Source organism: Serinus canaria, chromosome 1, assembly GCF_022539315.1.
Source record: "Serinus canaria isolate serCan28SL12 chromosome 1, serCan2020, whole genome shotgun sequence".
Lineage (NCBI taxonomy): Eukaryota > Metazoa > Chordata > Aves > Passeriformes > Fringillidae > Serinus > Serinus canaria.
The window spans coordinates 104,565,269-104,587,113 of record NC_066313.1 but is presented as its reverse complement, the minus strand read 5'-3'; the positions used below and the strand labels follow the sequence as shown (position 1 = coordinate 104,587,113).

Here is a 21,845-nt window from a genome sequence, read left to right as displayed (position 1 = left end):
CACAATTAATTGCCTTTTCAGAGAATCTAAACCAGAAGCTTATTATTTTATAATTTGACAAGACTAAACACTGGCATTTTCTGGAATATGTTGTCACCTCTGCAACATTTTAGATCTCTTGTTTGAAGTATTAAATATGAATAGCTTTGATTGTATTTCAAAGTGTTTTGCGTTTTCCCTACAGTGTTGTGCCTTTTAAATGAAGGATATTAGGTAAGCATATTATCCTGCACACATTACTGCTTGTCATACTCCAGTTAAATTCACTGTCTCTGTTTCCAAACACAGTCTGCTCTGTAGTGCTGCAATCAGGAGAAAATTGAAAGGCACAGTAGCTCCTAGCCTGAAATAATTAACTTCCCAAAAGTTAGGCCTCTTTCAGCTTCACTGAATTCTGAGATGGAGTGTTTGTCTCAAGTGTCAAAGAATAAGGAAAAAAGAAGCTGCATATTACCTCCTGTCAAAGTGTTGTGGGGTTTTTTTGACCTCAAAATGCAGCTCAAATATTTAGATCCGTTCCATCTGTGTGATCTTCTATTCCCACAAAGTATAACCAGATAAAGTTCACAGACTTGTTGTTTCTATAATGGGTAAAATAAATACCTGAGGTCACATACAGGGTTTTAATATTTTTCAGATGTTACTACCTCCCAGTGTTAGTGTGGAAAACTGTTCTTCCCGAGTTATCCTAGCAATATATGGAAAAGCACAGTTTTGTTAGAACACCTGCTTTTGCTCTTGGTGCTACTCTGGGCATATCTATGAAGTAAGGGTTGTTGGTCTGTGGTCTGTGCTATGCAGAATTCATGCACCATGGAATATTTTTTTCTTACACCAATAACACATTCATGCTGAAGGCATTCTGGGATTCTTGACTACTCTCAGTGATGAATATGCATTCTGTGGTTGGCAGAATTTTCTGTTATCAGCAGGATGAAGTCTTTGGCTGCCTACAGTAAAATTCATATTCAAGATACAGAACTACAAGTAAAGAAACTTTATAATAAATGTATATAAGATTAATACAATCCTATAAAACAATAAATGTAGTAGTAATATAGAAGTATTTTACAGACACACAATTATCTACTTTGCATTGTTTATTGCCAAGCCAGGAACTCATCCCTAAGGAGGTTTTGGTATCTTAGCATTTGCAAAAACTGGCACAATGACAGCCCTGCTACTCTATGGTATTCTGTCACTTGTTATTTTTTTTTTCCAGAGAGATTTAATTATAATCCAGAAATTTGAATTTCTGTGGGTGGAAACTTGGCAGGTGGAATATTATTGCAGGACTCTTCCAATTTTTGAAAACATTAGTTTAGAAACATTTGTTGAATTGTGGAAACATTATCTTATTGTGGGTTATTTTAATGCAATTTTTTCCAATACTTTTTAAAATTAAGGGACAGTACTTAAAATGTGTCCTATGTCACTGATACTGGTGCAAAGTAGTGAGGGAGCAAAATTTGTTGGTTCTACATGGAGTCGGATTTTCAATTAAGAGCAGACTTTATTCTAAGACTTCAGAAAAATAACACAGATATTTGTTTCTATGTGTTGATCAAATCAAGGATTAAGCCAAGTTTGTAATTCTTAAAATCTGGTACCTTCAGTGCTTTAAGATAAGGAAGATTTTTTTAACCAGAAAAGTAATTTTTTTTGGTTTGGTTTTCTGTGCCAGAGGGTTCATTGCTGTAGTGAAATAACCACCAATAAAGAAATGAAAGGTCTGTCCTTTTGCTGACAGATCTTCCATTGGCTTCCCAGAAGTCTTCACCTAAATATTTATGACCTGAAACCATATTCAGTATTACAGTGCCTTCAGTAGGGATTTTAGATTGAGACTCCAATGTGTTTCCAGGGCAGTTTTTTGAGACATACCATTGCTGCAATCCCTGGAAACAGTGTCAGTGGTGTGCTAGCTTGGTGATTATCTATGACCTCTACCAATACCAATGATGTGTCTTATTAAAAATAATCCTTTTGATTCCATACTTTTGGAAGTGTTTCCATTGAGAGTTGTCCATTAAAATATGAAAGAACTTCAGCATTTGAATTAATGAAGTTAAATCCTTGTATCCAGGCTACACAGTTTTGCAAAAGCAGTTTCCAGAATCTTTGATTCATTAAGGACTTTTAAAATGTTACTCACTACCACAGTTCAATTTTAACGTCTCAGAGGCACATGAATTTATATTAAGACTCAGCTTAAACACTTCAAACAGCTTTTTCTACTTGCCTATGAAAAGAAATCCAATATACTTTTCAAGCTAGGAAAAAAAAATTGACAACAAAAGTTTTCAACTTTACTTCAGCTAAATTCTTTGCACTCCAGATTGAATCACAATTAGGGGATGATTAATCTGCTGCTGTCCTATAGTGACTTGGTTTTTGGAAGATTTGACATTTCCCTGGTAGTGTCACAATGGTAGTGCATTTCAACTGATTGGATTTGTCATTGTATATGGCGTAGAAACCCACTCATAAACTACCTCACATGTGTGTAAACCACAGTTTTATTTTTAATGAAATATTAAAAGAGACTTAAGAAAAAAAACCCAAAACTGAAGATTGTGTTTTCTAAAACCTTCTCACATCTCTTGGGTTTGTTCACTAGGCTACAATGTGCTGAGTAAACACAAACTGCTTCTCATTCCATTCTCAAAAGATTTGTTGCTACTGAAACTTGTGTGCTAGAGGAGAGAAAAAAAAAAGATCTTTCAGGCTGACACAAATACTCCATTCCTGCTGCAGACTTTGTACTACTGATCAACACCACCACCACCTTGCACTAAGAAAGAACAGACCATTGTGTTCTGTGTCATTTCTGGATCAACTGACACTTATAATTCTATTGTCTCTTTCAAAAACCTAAAAGCCTAAAAATTATCTTTGTACATGTTGACTGTTCAGTTAACTTTCTTGTTTAAGATGTTACAAACAGGCCAATCTGACAGTAACTGTAACATATAGAAGGCTGAAAGATATTCTTTATTTTTTTCTAAGAAACTTTATCATCATCACCAATAGCATTTGTTTCAGCTAGACAATAGGGAAAATGCATTTCTCCTCACCTAATCAAAAATATTTATAATTTCAGTTTGCTGAGTATTTTAAGGTCTGAATTTAAAGGCCCAGTTACCTTCAGGTTTTTCACAGAAATAATTTAAAGCATTTTGAATTTCTCAGAAGCAGAGTATTCACACAATGGATATTTGCTTCATAAACTGTCATGGATGGGAACAAAGGAAGAAACACTATTCAGAGCCAATATACATATATATATATTCTCAGAAATTTAAAGAAATATTGGAAGTAAACAATCCAGAAAGATTTTAATTTTGAAAACCCTTGCAATACTCAATTTTCCATGATTTTAAAATGCAATTCTTCAGTTTATTTATACACAATTCATTCCCTTCCCACTTTTCATGGTAACTCCTAAAATGTTTGTATTTTATCTTCAGATCCACTGGTATATTTTAGTTCTTTATAAATTATATATTAATTATTTTTATATATATGAATTTTTTAGTTCTCTACTCTGCTGTCTAAAAAGAGAGTTGCCACATTAGAAGTCTGAGCTGCCCAGCTGCTGAGGCAGCTCAGTTCAAGGTACAGGGACTAGGCTATGTCAGGTATCTGGTGGAAGAAGGCATTAGTGTGGGGCTTTTGAATCATTTTAATCCCCTAAAGGTGGGGATTCTACATTTCAAATGCATTCCCATTTTATCCATGTGGTCCTTTCCTAGAGATACAAACACTCAGATTTTAAATTCTTTTAAGGGCATAAAAATTATATTAGATACCCTGCCATATTAAGACTTGGCAGTATAATTTACAGATTCAGGGTATATGGCCATCATAATCTTGAAGAAAAAAATCTGAGGGTGAGTTTGGTGTTGCCTTCAGAAGAGCACTCAATAGAGAATAGGGTAGGTTTCGCTTTCCATTTATAAAATGAAACTTGACCTGAAAAGATATTATGTTATTTTCAAGTGATATGGGAATCGACCTTAGTAATAAAAGTGTAGTTTTGTGTGTGTTTAACCTACTTTTTCTCTAAGTAGATAAAGTTTAATGCTATGAGGACTGTCTGGGTTATGTTTTAGTGGTACTCTAATGCACACTGCAGATGTTGATGACCCAAGAAGGCTTTCTTTTTATTTAAGGTGTAGACATACATTCTTCCAAAATATACTCTGGTGGATCCTAATGCTGTAGTATAGGACATAAACAGATATTATGTGCATTTTAATGTCTTACCATAAAAATGTGAATTTAAGGTAAAGAAACATCTGTGAAATCGGTAATTTTGATTTTTTATTTAATCCATCCTTGCTATTTGAATCTGTTCTTAGTAAACTCAAGAACAGGACAAGGCTGTCTTCTTCTAGTAGCAATACTAAGAAGTTGCAAGCATTTGGAGAGAAAAAAAGACCAAAAATTTAGGCTGTATTTTTTACACCTATTAATAATTCGTATCCCATAAAAATAGTATGGATTTTTTTTTCAGTCAAAAAGCAAGCAACAGATTCAAAAAAAAAAAAAAAAGCTGAATCAAAAAATGAGGAAGGTAAATAATATTTAATATGTATGTGTAGTGAATTTAATTTCTATTACATCATTAAGGCACAATGAAGTAGCTGTGGGATGTATCAGAGAAGACTTCAAACAGAAGCAATGTACGGGCAAAATAGAAGGTTATCATAAGCCCTTACTATTGACAATAGCATGAAATCTTGGCATTATTTTGCCTACCAAGTAGAAAAATAATGTTTTTTAGGGTGTCTAGTTTAAAAGGCTAGTACAGCCTTTCCTCTACAGGAAATGATATCGTTAAACAAGTGTACATCCTTTACAGAGTCAAAAATTTCATGGGTTGTCATGATCTGGTTATTAAAATTATTAGGGAGATTCTTCTGCCCAAATTCAAGTGCAAAGGAGACCACATGCCAAAGCCAATAGTATGACTGTGTTTAGCAGTAAATGTGAGGTAGATATAGAGAGAAAGATATCAATAGAAAAAGAGGTAGTGAGGGGGGAAAGAAAGAGTCACAGAGACAGATTAGGTAGAAAATATCACCACTCCACAGATCCTGATGGCATCCTGTTAATTCTCTTTTTCTGGTCTTTTCTGTGATGAGATTCCCAGAAAATAGAGTTCAGTTGATTATTATATGTTCAGGCCAGGTGGGAATGCCCAGGTGCCTCCCCTGGGGAGGTAAATTTGAAAGTGTTTCTTGCAACAGACTCTGGGTCTGTTGCATCCCTTTGCCTCACCTGCAGTCATCTGGTGCAAGGCCTCAGGGATGACTCTGGGGAATCCTTTGGGGGTATTTGATGGTTTATGACACCTCCTCAGCTGCCTCTCACATGAATGTCCCATGTATGTGGCCTCCCTGGAGTGGTGAATTTTCCAGCTGCACAGTTTGTGTGAGGGAGGATGGGTGTTCACTGCCTCTGACCAGAGGTTGCACCACCCCCCCAAAACTCTCCACATCCCCCCTTGGCTGTGGGGAGTCTGTGCAAGCTTGGCCTCAGCAGATGAGCCTGTGGATTATGGGCTCCCCTACCATGAACCCAGACACAGCTGATTTTCAGGGCAGCTTCTGGAGCTGGCTTTATTGTGAATACTTTCTTCTCCCTCAGCCTTTTCACTTTTCCCTAAACCTGAGATAACTGGGCAATACCATCCCCTTTCTTTTATCTCAAATTCCCACACAGTGGCTAACTCATAGTCCAAAGTTCCAATCAGGAGCCTTATTCAGAAAGGGGTGGGCTTTGGTCACTGCAGCTTCTTGATACAGTTCTGCCATAGGTCCTTCATAACAACATTCAAGCCATGAACCATAATATTTCAGTCTTTCACTTTTCTCTCTTATTTCAGAAAATATGAGAGAAAGATCAGTGAGACTCTATTAGTGTGCTCAGGTTTGAATGAAATACTGTAAAGATACTGCTATACATTTACTTAAAATATGACTTTCATGCAAAAATTTTCTGCAAGCTTTGGTCTTTGAACTGGAGTGAGTTCCTGTCCAAGAGAAAAGATCCTGATTTCTTGCTGAGTTACTGAGATAGGATCCTTCATGCAACTGGCTTGGAATCAGAGTCATCAAAACAGGCCTCTTACTTGCAAACAGAGCTCTCAGTACTGACAGGAGCACAAGGCCAAAAGTTGGCTTTCAGGAACATGAGCTTCCATCAAAGTAAGCCATTGGGAAACTCATGCTATTTGGAAGTAGAGTTTGGACTTTTCAAGGCAGTGACCATTGCTTCTTGTGCACGTGTTCTGAGCATAGGAAAAGATGGTTGTACTCTTTGAAGTCTGCAGATGCCAGAGGCTTACTAGGAAATGCTAATACTAATAAAGGCCAATTAAACATTTGTATTATAATGTTGTAGCACCATGCACGTTAGCATTGTAAGTAAATATCCTTACACATGTGGATTATCTAATGGATTATCTGTCAGAAAGGTATCACACTCTGCCCAGGAGAGCCTCATCTGTTGTAGTAATTTCTAAACAATTCAAACTCTCTTCGGTTCCTTGTTCTCTTCCACCTTTTTTTTTTGCTTTTGCTTTTGTTTTTGGTTTGGTTTGGTTTGGTTTTTTCTTTTTTTTTTTTGGCTGTTGCATGTTGGTGGGCTGTTTCTGATAGTAATAATAATGCTGGCTGGCTATATATTTCTTTTCCACTGATTGATGAGAACTGTGATTTGCAAGTGGTTTCTGGAGGAGGAGAGGGCTTCTGTGTAGAAGGGATGAATTTGCTTTCTTCTGAAGCACTTTGATATTGCCAATTAGTAACTGTGAGGGAAGTTTGTCTTCAAGAGGCATTGGCACAAACAGTTGAAATCTATAATTATATTCTTGAAAGCCTCATAATAGGTAACACTAATTTGTTAGAACTCATACAGCGAATGAAACAAACCTCTTTCATAGTCTCCTTTCTCTGAATGATTATTGAATAGAACAAATACTCAGATACCATATTTGAGACAGCATCAGGATGGGAGGGATGGCATAAAAACTTTGGGTTTTTATCCTTGGTTATTTTCAGCTACTTAATACCTCAAGATTTTAGATCCTGCTTTCAAGAAGGAGGTTGGCACAGGAGTTTGCTGCTAAAAGATTTTCAAATGATTATGTAAATGTGAATATTTATAATTCCTGAGAGTTTAGAATTACAGATTTGAGAAAGCTCAGATTCCAAGATGTCATTTTATTGTTACAGTTTCATGTTTAGTAAGCTAAGATAATATTGGTTTTTGGAGTTTTTTAAAAGGGCTACATTTTGGCTCTGTTAGCCAAAATAATTAGAATATTAAAAGGAATTCCTCTGGTGTATATTGGAGATTTATCAGTGATACTTTATTTTATTTGGGTTGCCTATTTGAAAACTACTGATTTTTTAAAAACTCAGAATTAGAAATTTTCTCAATTTCTTTCACTTGGAGAAGCTGTTGAGAAATTACAAAAAATGTGAATATGTTAGAAGTTCTGAGAGATGTTTGTCAAAGTGAATGCAGTGTTCAAGATGGATCTTGCTGAGGCACTGGAGTATATATACAGAAAAAGCTACATATGGTCCCTAGATGTGGCATCCTCAAAGGCAGTTTGAAGGACACAAGTGAAGGTGTGTCTAAGCCAGGTCAGAATAATGCCTTGGGTTACGACCCTTAGCTAAAAACTATGGTCAGCTGCAGATTTCACTTACAAATTTAGAAAAGGTCTTCACAAATATAGAAAAAAATATGGAAAAACAAAGATGGTTGCTCTGAGTATCCTGTCTTTGGCAAGGTCCAAAAGCAGAAGATTAAAAAACATTTCTCACTAGAGCAAGCACATAATTTAGTTTTTTTTCCCCATAATCTCACAGGCTCAAGCAGTTGCAACTCACAGACTTTCTGATCCACCACTTGTTTTCGGTGCTTAATAAGCTTCAGGGAATGTCTCTTCTGTGAACTTCTTAGTAACTTTGAGTTCAAGTCAGTTTTAGCATCTGCATCCTTCTGTTGGCAACAGGTTCCACAGCTTTGATAATAATGGGTGAAGGAACACATCCTTCTGCATGTGCATCTGCCACGTGCTGGCTTTACCCCAGGCCTGTCCAGCTTCTTTTAGTAGATCGATGCTATTTAATATCTTCATTAATGGCACAGACACAGGGATCGAGTGCACCCTCAGCAGATTTGCAGATGACCTCAGGCTGAGTGGTGCAGTTGACACACCTGAAGAACAGGATGCCATCCAGGAAAACCTGCACAAGCCTGAGAAGTGGGACAGTGGGAATATCATGAAATTTAACAAGTCCAAGTGCAGGGTGCTGCAGCTGTGTTGGGGAAACTCCTCATGTCAATCCAAGCTGGGGGATGAAAATATCCAGAGCAGCCCTGCAGAGAAGGACTTGGGGGTGCTGGTGGGTGGGAGGCTGGACATGAGCCAGCTGTGTGCATTTGAAGCCCAGAGAGCCAGATGTGTCCTGGGCTGCACCCAAAGGGCTGTGGCCAGCAGGCCAAGGAAGGGGATTCTGCCCCTCTGCTGTGCTCAGGTGAGACCTGCAGAGCTGCATCCAGCTCTGGGATCCCAGCACAGGAAGGACATTGATCTGCTGGAGGGAGTCCAAAGAAGGACACCAAGATGATCAGAGGGCTGGAGCACCTCTCCAACAATGAAAGGCTGAGAGAATTGCTCAGCCTGGAAAAGAGAAGGCTTTGGGATGACTTAATTGTGGCCTTCCAATACCTGAGGGGAGCCTGCAGGAAAGCTGGAGAAGGATTTTTCACAGGGGCATGTAGGGATAGGACAAAGAGGGAATGGCCTTCAGCTGAAATAGGGAAGATTATCATTAGATATTAGGAAAAAAATCACTGTGAGGGTGGTGATGCACTGGAACAGGTTTCCCGGAGAAGTTGTGGATGGTAATCCCTGCAAATGTTCAGGACCAAGTTTAATGGGGCTCTAAGCAACCTGGTCTAGTGAAGGATATCCTTGTCCTCAGCAGGGGGATCAAGACTAGATGATCTTCAAGGTTCTTTTTTTCTTGTTGGAGGAAGACTGACCCTTGTTGGAGGAAAACAGTCCCTTTCCTCTTGTTGGAGGAAGACTGAGCAGTCCCTTGTTTTTCTGGTTTCTGGATTCTACTCTTTCACAGCACTAAGTTATCCACTCTTCTCTTCCATTAATTGAGTCTTACCATGTTTTCATGTTACCATAGATGTGAAACCATGTGGACATTAAAGGTGATCTTAGGATTGTACTTAGCTGTGTAGAGAAATGTCTTTTAAGAGTCTGAAGCACTTTATAATCTCATAGCTGTCTGAATAGAAGTATACACAGCATAATTTTTTAGCCAAGGCAGCTCATATGGACCATTCAATTTTGAAAATTGTGAGCTTTGATTATAAACATTATAGTAATTTAAAGGAGAACTTAATTAACATAAGGTAGATTGCTGCAAAAGATTTGGTTCCCATGCATTTAAATCTATGAGTTTTAAATGACTTACAGTCTACTCAAAATCAAGTTAATTTTCACTGGAACACTTGTGAGACGGTTTTCCTGAAATGTCTGTGAAATGTAGGAAGGAAAGCACATATTTCAATTAATAACAAGCTATTATTAAAAAAAACCCCTACATTTCAAAATGCATAATTGATTACTGATATCTTCTCAATTTATTGTAGATTTATTTGAACTATTTAAAATAAGTAAACATGAATTTAAAATAGGAAACCATTTTGGTTCTCCTGTAGTGTTCTTTATATAATCTATGCTCTTTTAATTATTGCACCTTTGATCATTTTTATGCATTCCACATTTTTTTTCTGATTTGTTGTTGCACAAATTTGTATTCTTTTGAGTGAAACTGAAAAGCATTATGTATGAAATCTATTTTAAATATTTGTGTTCATGATTCCACAAACTTTATTTAGAACTACAGCACATGAAAGTCCAATAAAGACCCCACCTTCTTCCTGAAACCAGCTCAACCACTCTTCTGGGTAACTCCCCCCAGTTTACCTACTGGGCATGACAGTCTGTGGTGTGGAACATCCCCTTGGCACCTCCCTTGACCTGCTGCCCACACTGCTGGGGATGTAACCTGGACATCATTGGCTTTCTGGGTCACCTGTCCCAGCTGTGCTCCCTCCCAGTTTCTTTTGTTGACCTTGTCACTGGCAGAGCATGAGGCAAAAAGAAAATACTTTGACTTAGGATAAACATGACTTAGCAAAAAACAAGACATCAGTGTGTTATCAACACCATTCTCATTCCTAATCCAAAACACAGCAGTTACAGTTTCTGAGGAGAAATTAATTAACTCTGCCCAGCTGAAACCAGGACACTGTCATAGCAGAACTCCCTCTAGGATGAGACTTTTGTTCAGGTTGTTCCAGTGCTGTAGACTCGTGGAAGGATTTGGGTTGGAAGGAATCTTTAAAGGTCATCTAGTTCCCACCAGGGATATATCCCAGTAAACCATGTGTCTCAGAGCCCTGTCCAGTCTGACTTGAATTTTTCCAGAGATGGGGCATCCATCACATAACCCATTCTGTGTTTTACCACCATAACTGTAAAAGAAAATCTTCCTTTAATCTAGTCTAAATGTTCTCTCTTTTAGTTTAAAATTATTACTCTTTATCCTCTTGTTATAGACCGTATGAAAATATCTTTCCTCATATAAAAGAGCTTTAAACTAGAAATACCACAATGCTCAAGAAAACCAACACAACTGCTGTAAATACTTCAGATTTTGCACAAAATTCGTTTCTGTTCCAGGAAAAATGGAAGTCTTAAGGTGACATTTGTCCCCAGATCATTAGGTGTGTCTTTTTACAGGGCTTAAATAATTTAGTAGGAGTAAACCAGCAACATTTCCTAGAACTTTCATGAAAAATTTCCTGACTTTGACAGTAGCAGAAAATTTTGAAAGCAGCAATGAACTCCAGAAAACCAGTTGTTTATTCTGAAGGTATCTTTGAATAAAGGCTCATTTAGTCCTCATTGATTTAATAGTGTATGACACTAAACAAAACTGGCATTACTCATAAAATTTTTGCATATTTTTGGTTTAAATTCCAGCATTCAAGGGCTGATTAATGTCAGGCAGTTGCCTGAGCAAGCCTACACTCCACAGTAAATAACACTTTTTAATTAGTCCTGATGTGGATTGGCGACCGAATATCTGATTAACATTCACAGCAGCAGCTGAGTGAACTTCATGAATTGTGTGAGCCCATGCATTGTGTAACCCACAGTAACCTCTCAGTGTGACATACATCATGTCCCCACACTGCCCATATATTGTGCTGATATTTGCATGGCTGCTTCCCAAAGGCCCAGTAATTCTGAGAAGAGTGTGCTGAGTCAGACACAGTGTCCCCTTATGCAGGAATGATGTGTGGGCCTGCAGGCTGGCCAGGACCAGCCACTGGAAACTCACCTAGGCAAATCAAAGAGGGTTCCCGTGCCACAGGGGCTCCTCTTTGTGCAGCCAGGGCACTTAAGTTGTGAGGATTCGCATGACTCAAAATATTGTCGTTGATGCTGGGGATGCTGTTCTATAGGCAGATGGCAAGGACAGAGTGGTGCCACCTGCAGTGGGATGTTGCCCAGAATTCTTCTAAAACAGGTGAAGCTCTAAGTCTTTTTATAAGACTCCTTCACATCAAAGCTTTCTTTAAAAAATTGTTGAATTAAACTTTTGAGAGGAAAAATAGATTTTTTTTCCCAAGTCTGTTCACTTTTGCTGCCTTTATTTATGCATTCAGGGATGTCTTTGGGGATACTCTTTTCTCAGTTTCAGAAAATGGCTCTGATTTTGGAAGATAGAAAGATCTGCAGTGCATATGTGGAACTCCACTGGTCAAACCTTTGGTGTATGACACAGTGAGTTCTGTGTCACACTCAGCCTTGATGGCTGCAGATTTGAGTCTCTGAGACTGAGCTGTGTGGGCTTCAATTCAGGAAGTCAAAACCATCTTCCCCAAGCTCTGGTGTTACAGATGTTTTCTATGGTCAGATGGGTGGTGCCTCTTTGGTTCTGGTCCATTCCACTGTCATCAGGCTGCTGTTATGTATTTCTAGCATGGTTGGTGGTCATCTGTTTCCTTTGTGTGGTTTCAGGGTGAGGGCTACTTTTTTTTCACTGCACTACTTTTATAAGAATGATATGCAAACAATTTAGATTTAAATTACACCCTACGTTTTCAGTTATATGAGTGCACAGAGATGTATATATGTATGTATCAATCTATAGTTAACTGATGAGCACAACATTTGGTACAATCCAGCAAAAAGATAAAGTTGAGAGAGCCATTCAGAAGTTATTACCACAGAAAATGCAACTAAAATCTCATTATTTCTTCCTTATTCTCTCTGCTACAATCAATTTTTAATGATTGCATTTAAAGAGAGATTCATCTTATGTTGCTATTTTTATTAGTTATGAAAGGAGATCCAGATTCACAAATGCAAGTTGTTACATAAATCCCCTTGGATTCCGTGTCATTTATTGCCAGATTACAAAGGAAGCATATGCCAATCTTTTTTGGTAGGCTACCATAATTAATTGTTGGGATTTAATATGTATCTGCATGCTACCTGCTGGACTGCTGATTTTTTGTAGTAGTTAGAAAATTTGTTGCATTTGTTTGGCTTTTTTGTTGGTTTTTAATAGGAACCAATTTCTCACATTTAGATAATGAATGATATGTGTTTATATATATATAAAAAAAAAATAAAGTCAAAGAATGGACTGTGTTGGAAAACTGTATCCTTTTAGCCTTGTAGTTTTTATAGGCAGATTTTCAGTCTCTGAAGTTATGCTTGACTTCTCCAGGTGGGAACAAAAAGAGGAGTAATCTATTTTAAACTCCTGCCTGAGCTCAAGCAGAGGGGATATACTTGCTCTTTTAAGCATGTTATTTTAATTAATATCCCATTTACTGCAAACAAGCTTGTTGGGAATAAGAGCAGTGGTTGTAGGGGAAGTGCCAGAAGAAGCTCTTGGTTGTAGTGCATGCCGTGAGTCCTCCTGCTCAGCTGGGCTTCAACACAGAACAGAACTTAATAGAGTAACCTTCACTCTGAATAAATAAATACTGGCCTTTCTTTTTCACCAAGTGAAAATGATCACCAGCCAGCTCAGATGTGGTGGCATAGATTTTACCATTGCTACAGATTTAATTGTCAATATTTAAAATAATTATTTACCTTATTTAACTATTCCATGTGATAATGTGACATGGAGTAAATATGTGTGTGTGCCAGAAAATACTGTAAATTTGATTAAATGTTTGTGACTTTTAAGGATGGAGGGAAAATCAACCACTTACAGTCAGTGCTAAAGGTTCAGTTGAGAAAATGAAAATACTTATGGAAAAAAAATATTTGCAAACAATACTATCTCAGATATGCTAAAGAGTTTTTAGTTTTTATTTGGCTATCAAATTGTGTTTGTTCTTCAGGATGACTGATCACTGGAAAAGACTGAATACGTAATTTCATTACTTATTTATTTTCTGTGTGATACCCCACTTCCTTTTCATCATTACTTTGTGATTTTTGTTGAAATAATAGTCAGGTGTTTCCTCATCAAGCCATGTTAATAAAAGAAAAAAGTAAAACAACCAAACGCCATCCAATAATTAATGGCAATAGAAGCATGACAGGAAATGTCAGAACTCATGCCTTTTGCACTTTCTCAATGGGTGGTGTAAAATCAAACTGGATGATGTGCTACAATAACTGAGTTTACCCAGCTGTCCATTTAAGGTACTTTCTCTGTTTTGGTGGGCAGTGCCACCACTCTCAAAACATACAAATGGAGCTACCAAATATTTGAGTCATTGTGTAAAGTCAGACTGAGTTTCGTGCTAAAGCTTTTCTGCAAATGGCACATCACATTTACCTGTTTCACATCCTACCAGAGGAGAACTGATCAAGATTGTCTCTTGTTTAAATAGCATTTGTAATTCAAGTAATAGCAGTGCTTTATAAATAGGATTTTTTTTTGTTTTCTTATTATTGAAAATTGCTGTTGCTTTGTTTTGTTTGATTACAGTTGCACCTATTTAGAAGCTTTACTATTTGCCTATTACAACTATAGACAGTAGGAGAGGTTTTTCTGTTTTATTTATTCTCAAAGATGAGATTATGTACCTAAAGGGATTCCAAAATAAAATTCTGAAATTCCATTTATCCTTTATACACCTTTGATATTCTATGTAGACAAGATTTAAGCTCTAAGCTTATGAAAAAGTATTGCTAAAGCCTTGTCAGTAAGAGGAGAATCCTAACTGAGAAAGGGCATCTTCACATGTGAGGAAAAAAGTATGTGCTATGGATCTCTGTGTAAAAATTGAGCTGTTCTCTAAGATTGAGACCACCAGTAGGACAAAAGGCAGAAATTTCAGAATCCTACTCTGCTCTCTGATGTTTTGCACTAAGGTTTGTTATTTTCAAGACTGATGATACTCCCTTTTATTCTGTTTTCTAATAACAGAAAATAATGTGTAGGAAAAAAAATAATTACTTGAATAACAAATCTTCATGGAACAGTCTGCTGTGGAACTATTCCTCTCTTAAATGAGAATTTTAGCCAAAATCATTGCATTTGACATCTGCTAGGTACAGTTTGTGTTTCTCCACTTTTAAGTGGGCTAGCTTTTCCTTTCAAAAACCCTGCATTTTAATCTTTTCAGCTCCTAGTGTTTAAAAATGCTGTTAAAACTCTACCCACTAGAGCCCCAAAAATTACCTAAACACTGTAAATTAAACAAGTATTCTCAAACATGTAAATAATATTAACATTCCGTTTTCTACTGAAAGTTTCATCTAAGATAAGACCATAAATAAAATTAGTCTTTAGTTTATGGTAGTTTTCTTCTTTATAGCTCTCTTTGCAGAGTGGGGAACATAATTATATTTATACTTGAAAAGAAAAACAGCTTCATTGCAGTCAATTATTAGATTGCATGAAGCTGGCTCTCCTGCCTAAAGAAGAGCTCCTGTCCTTGGATGAATTGATAATTCACTCTTCAAACCTTGTAGGAACTTGCTGAGTGTGTGGTCATTCCCACTTCCAGCAGGTTTCTTTTGATGCCATTGCCAGTCATTCAGTCCTTAATGGCCTTGAGCATCATATGCTGCAAAATAAGAAATGCTTCAATGACATTTTCTGGCTAGATTAAACTGGTGAAAAAGACAGCTGCCAGGTTTGTTTTGTGTATCCCTGTAAGCTTTGTATTGTTTAAAGGAAATGCAGTAGATGCCAACCTTGACACCCACTGCTTGCCAAACAGAAATTTTGTTTCCTTTAGAATATTTAAAATTACACTTTTATTCTTTTTAATTTAGAGGTAATTCTCTGGGACCTAAGGAAATGCAGGTAGATGTACTAACATAATTGTGTGTGTCAATGCATCTCTGTTTCTGTTCTGGGTATGTATGGCACTTAAAATTAGATTTTTTGATTAATTTTAGAATGAAAATAACACAGTATTCCTTAGAAACTTGGGTGTGTACAACTGTAATGACACTAGAAAAATAGAATGGTTGTGCTGAGGGGAAAATACACTTTTACAAGGACTGAAGTCCAATGAGGGTCTAGGATTATTCCCTAACTTGAGGGTCTGTATATGAAACCAGCTTCTACTCTGGGAGTGTGTGTCCTGTCCATGAACATGAGCTGCCTACAGTTGGTAGGACCTGCCCCAGGTCCCTCTTTAAGGTAATGTTGGGTGTTCTGGGCCTGCTGCAGGCATTGTGGCTGTTGCTCTCTTGAAAGGCACAGGAACATTTGGTTCTCTGACTGGGAGGACAGTGTGGTTCTCCAGAGGAGGGAGGTACAACTTCCTCCCGGTTGGTCAGTAGCAGTCATTTCTAAAATACTGGTGCTCATCAGTTACTCCTCTATGTAACTCCCTGAAAAATTAGGTTAGAGAGCAAAAAAAGAGATGTCTACCATAAAGCCTGGGAAACAGACTGGATCCCTGACAGTAAGGAAGCAAGGTCCTTGTGCAGTGCTTGACCTCCAGCTGACCGACAGAGAATTTCAGCAGCAGGAGGGGTTCATCCATGTTCTAACAGGGAAAAGAATGCTGAGAGAGGATGGCATGGGTGGCAAGTTATTTTTTGCTGCTTCTCATGAGTCCATGAACCTAAGGCCTAATTAAACAATGCCTGGTGCATCTTTCTTCCCTCTGGGGTGGGACAATATCCTTTTCTGCTGTAACAGTAATCCAGCATCAATGAAAAAAAATGTCAGTCACTTTGATGAGCTTCCCAGCAGAATTGAACAAACCAAAAGCAAGGATGCTGGGGAGAGAAATTGAACTTTTAATATATTTAGCAGAGCAAGAACAAATATTTATAGTCCTTCTTTTATTAAAACTGACTTAAAAGATCTGTTGAGAGTAGTTCAATATAATTTCTTTATTGTTTCAAAGAGTGAAACATCAAATATTTTGACTAAAAGAAAAGGCTGATTCTTTAAATTCTTACTAAGGGTAACATCTGTGAGCCAACTAAGTTTTAATTTCTTTCATACTGACATCCACTCAGCAATACTTAGAGATTTACAAACTGAACTTGAGACTTGAAAAAGTTGTGTAAAGACTCATGGTTTATGTCGTTCTGCCTTTCTGGATTGTACCTTGTCTTTTAAGTTTTTTGATTATCAATCAGCACTCTGAGGTCCTGGCCAAACTGCAGGGCACCTCTGCCTCTCTGTTCCACAGCCCTGAATGCTGGGGCAGAGATGGAATGCACTGCAGCTCCCTTCCCTCTGCAGTCCAGGTTTCCTGTCCCTTGTGGAGGAAGAGGTCTTGTCCCAAAGTCAAATCTCAGTTGTTTACCTGTTCTAAAAGTCTGAAAGGCTTTTGTGTCTGTTGATTTTATTATAAGCTGATCTTTCTTATGTACAGCTAGTATAACCTTAGACCTTTTGTCTAGTGCCATGATGAACCTTGAATTCTCTGTCTTTATGGTGCCCTTTCTCTTTCAATATATTCTCTGTCTCTCTCTCCATTTGCTGATAGTTTCAGTTGCTAGACTTCCAATATGAAATGATAAAAATAAGCCAATAATGCTGTAAAATGTATAAGAAATAGCATCCAACTTGTCTTACTGTAATCATCTTCTTACAGTCTAGTCTACCTCAAACAAAAAGTGTAATCTAAGTGCATATTTGTTTGTAAAAGAAAATGAAAAGTCAGAGATGTCTTCTTCAGCCAAGTTTTTACCATTTGTAATTTTTCTTAAAAAATGTGAAAATGTATCTGTTACAAGACATTTTTAGTAAACAGTAAAAATATATGCTTATTAAAGAACTTCAAATAATAGCTGTGTTTCAATTTTCTGTTATCATGTATTTTGCTGGAGCTGTTATTATGGGCTCATTGCTTCAAATTTGGCATGTTTATGAATCTTAGAAAATAGGAATACATCTTTACCCTTCATGTTTGTGGGAGAAAATTTATGGCTTGTTGTGGTTTAAGCCTGGCTGGTAACTAAGCACCATGCAGCTGCTTGCTCACTCCACACTTCTTCCTCCTTCCAGTGGAACAGGGAAGAGAATCAAAAGGAGAACTTTGTAGGTTGAGATAAAAATTTAATAACTGACAATAATATTAATGGTAATGATAATGGCAGTGATAATGATAATAATATAGATTTGAAAAATAAAAAAACAAAAACCATAGAGATAAACCCCAAGCAAAACAAGTGATGCACAATACAATTGCTCACCACCCACTAATAGATGCCAAACCCAATTCCCCTGGGCTGTGTGTGGCTGGGGGGGGGAAGTGAGTGAGCAGCTATGAGGGGCTTAGGAGCAAACTGGGCTTAAAACAGAACAGATCTTTCTGTGCCCAGTGTAGGGCTGATGTGCCAGGCCCTCAGATCCACTCAGTGCAGTAATCCTGGTTATCCCTCTCCTCCATCTGACTGGGCAGGGCCCTCTAATCTTGATCACAATATTCCCCACTTCTTCCATATAGAAGTGGACTAGGACTTCCTTCCATAGAGTCAGTAATATAATCAGCCCTTCCATTCTGACTGGGAAACTGTCCACTGGGAGTTGGAGCAACAACTTTCCTTAAGGAACCCCATTTGTGATTGCTTTTCCTTGCCATTCCCACAGCCGTGCCTATAGGGTTGAGGTTTGCTTGCAGTCCCACTTCCTCATGTCCTCTCCATGGTCCTACTTAAACTTCAACATTTGTTCTTAATCAATCTCTCTTCCTTTCTTTTCCCCTTTTTCACCAACTCTCCCCTTCCCATTTCCTTTCCCTTTGCTCAGCTTTCCTTTCATGAGAAATTTGCCTCTGTTAATTTGTTCTAAAATATAAAGCTGCTAAGAGTTTTATACTAATCATTTTTTTTGAGCTTCGACTCCTTGGAGAGCCAATGTTTATGAGCAGATGTATTTGTGCCTTCTTTGGGCAAGTAATTTTTTAATTATTTCATTATGTTCTCTGTATTTCTTTAATAATTACTGACTTGCATGTATCTCTGAATAGAGAGCTTTTTACAGAACACCAGCTTTTCATGTAATACTTCCCACAATATTAGCTTCCTCCATAATGTATCTGATGAATAAGCTGATTAAATAATTTAATTGTTTGATAGAATTTATTTGTAAAATTTACATAGAGACAATGAGGTCTATTATAGAGTCTTTGTAAAGAACACAAGAATGACAATGATAGTAGACAGCAGTGAGATAAGTAGGAAGAAGCTTGATGTTTTGGGATACCTAAATGTATTCAAACCACAAAATTTGCATCTGTAGTTACACTGGTTTCTGTCTATTTCTTCACCTGCTTTTGTTGGTTTTAGGTAATATTCTTTGGCATTAAATTGTTTCAGGTCCTGTCTGAGTTTGGAACATGTCAGAGACATAATTTTAATCTTAATACTGAAAGCTTTCTAGAGTATATACATGCAGTTGAGTTACTACATGGAATATTCTAAGTATGCTTCACTCCCTTACAACCCCTGGGGGAAGACTTTACTGCAAATTCCACATTTTCATCTCATGTAACTTTTACAGTACCACATAGTTCTAAGACTACAGCTTATGTAGTTCACCATGGTGTGGTGTAAGGTAGTTTTGGTTTTTTTTCCATACCAGTGTAGTTGGTGAATTGATTTCCTCAGTCATTATTTAATTTGGAGGGTTAATCCACAATAAAACAGGAATCATATCTTCCTATATGTGTAATGTTTTACTGGAAATTTTCTTTAAAAATAGACACATTGGATTTCCTTCAGGTCCCCTTGTGTTGTGTATAGATAAGCAGTTGCAGCCAACAGCTCTATCAGTTAACCAAAAAAGTTTGTGTTTTCATCTTTATTTCACTCAAAGACAGCAAATTAAAATGATATACAAAACTGTCATGTGCTTAAATTCCTAGTCTTTCTAGTAATTCAGATTTTAACAAAGCCTTATCTTAGATTTTAATTTTGTTCTACATATAGAAAGAAATTTCTGCTTCTGGTAAAAAGTCACCTTGTACACATCAAATATCTTTAGCCTTCCTGTGTCCTGTACTCTCTTGTTTCCCCCATCTCTCCCATCACTGTGGTATCAAAAGAAGACAGTTGAGTGAGAACCAACAATTCAGGTGGAAGTTTTCTGGGCATTCTTTAAATAAGTTTTGGAAAAGTTTGTAATATAGGGTGAGTAATAAATCAACACGTGTAACAAATGGTAGAGGGGAGTCTTCTGAACATTTCATTTCTCTTAGGTTAAGGGCAGTGGTTTTAGGTCACAACCTAAAAAAGTTTTTTAAAAACCTTATTTTCAGCAAGAATGTATAGCAAATGACCAGATATTTGTTTAACCAACCACACTTGATTTTTCACTGTTTTCAAAAGTTCAAGTTAACAGACACTTTCCAATGACACAATAAATTTACCTGATGCAACTTTGAGTCCTTTGTATCCCAGGACTTACTGCAATGCCAATCCAGTTAAGACATTGTCTGTTTGAGGAAGGAGACATAATTACCCCCTTGCCAGAAAAACAGCCTTCCTCAGGTTTAAAATGATATGTGTGGCAGTAGTGTAGGGTACCTTAGTGTATTTTCAGTTGTGATTAATGGAAGGTATACTTCCAAGACCCTAAAAAATCAATGGAACTTTTGGTTTAAGGTTTACTTGTAGCACATTTGTAATTAATATGTCCTGCTGGGGATGCTACTTTGCTGTGTCTTTATTTTCTTTCTAAAGGCTTTACCAAAAAAAAAAAAAAAAAACCAAACCAACCCCCCCCCCCCAAGCGACATATTATTTGTTAAGCAGAATTTTTGACTGCCTAGATTGATTTCAATGTAAATATAATGAATACTGAAAAAAAGAAGGAAAGACAGAGACACAGACCGTTACGAAGGCTGGCTCTGTTTTTCCTGTATGATGCAAACCAGTATAATTGTGTTCTATTGTCAAGAAGGCATTGTGCTCATATTCCCAGAGAAATCCAGTAGCATTATGGGCACAACTCTTTCATAGTGTTACAGAAGAGCTTATTGATCACTCCAACTTTCTAAAGAATGTGAAAAAGCTCTTTTAAAGTGCATAGATCTTCTGTTTCCCCTCTGCAAAAATGACTTTTGTTCTGCAAGATTAAGGAAAAATATAAGGTCTGTGATTTAGTTTCATGTTTTAATTTTAACTTTGTCCTACAGATTCAGGAATTCTGTGCATGACTTGACTCACATAATAGCACATGATTTTTTATCCCATAATGTAAAACATTTTTATAAAACTATTTAACATACTAAATATAAGGCAGGAAATAGAGTTTCTGGGCATTATTACTTAAACAGATAATTCAAGGTGTTGAGTAGTGCAAGTAAATCATATGTGTATCTGTTCAGTACTGGTTTTCAGATATTGAATGAAGTGGTATCATGCATGTTAAATAAATAGAAATTAGCTGAGTTAGAATGGGTTGTGCACAGTGTGAAAACTGTCTAGAAAACAAGGATTCCCACTCCTGAAGAAAACTTGTGGTGTTGTGGATTTGTTTGTTCCATGAAACAGAAACAAGGCCTTACCAAAAACTGAAGGGATTGAAAGGAACTTTTGCTTCAGAAGAACAGTCAGAGAGAAAGGTCATGGCAGAATAGCAAATAGCACTCAAGTCAGTGCTGTACACATAACTATGTATTGGTGAGAAAAAGAAATTTTTGAGCTGAATACTGTCCTTATTTCTGTCCTCTGTTCAAGTAACCTTGCAAAGGAATTGGTACTTCCTAAAACAATATGTTTTACATAAAATTCTCAGCTCTAATGAGGGTTGCAGTGAATACCAGAACAATTTCTGACAGGAAAGCAAATGTTTTCCTATAAAACAGATTCCCTATTTTACATTGCTCTGCAGTAAAAATGGAAGATGTGCAATGTAGGTCATCGTGGCATCAACTCTAGAAAATTAGAATACAGTCACTTGCTCTCAAATCAATCAAAGCATCCATCAAACTTCACAAATTAGAAAAAATGTGGACATGTGAAAATATTTTGCATGGCACAAAATACTCACTACTTTTTATTGTGGCTCTCAATAGCTCTTATACATACAAAAATATCTAAAAATTCATAGGTGCACATAAAACTTGCTCAGTGACTAGACTATAAAAAATATGTCTATATTTTAATATTTCATGCTTTAGTCAAAGCATCAGATCAGAAACTTGGTTTGAATTTTAGAAAGAGTGATTTTTTTAACATTGTCATACGGGGAAAAAAATCACAAGTATTTCCTTTCATCTTTTACTGATGCTAAGTACAAAATGTGAGTTGTCTGTTAGCCACTTAGAGA

General features: G+C 37.0%; 1 protein-coding gene across 5 annotated transcripts in view; it reads left to right on the top strand.

Moving 5' to 3' along the window:
- DMD (dystrophin) overlaps nucleotides 1-21,845 on the top strand; it is a 971,087-nt gene that overhangs the window by 167,098 nt on the left and 782,144 nt on the right. The window lies entirely within an intron of this gene.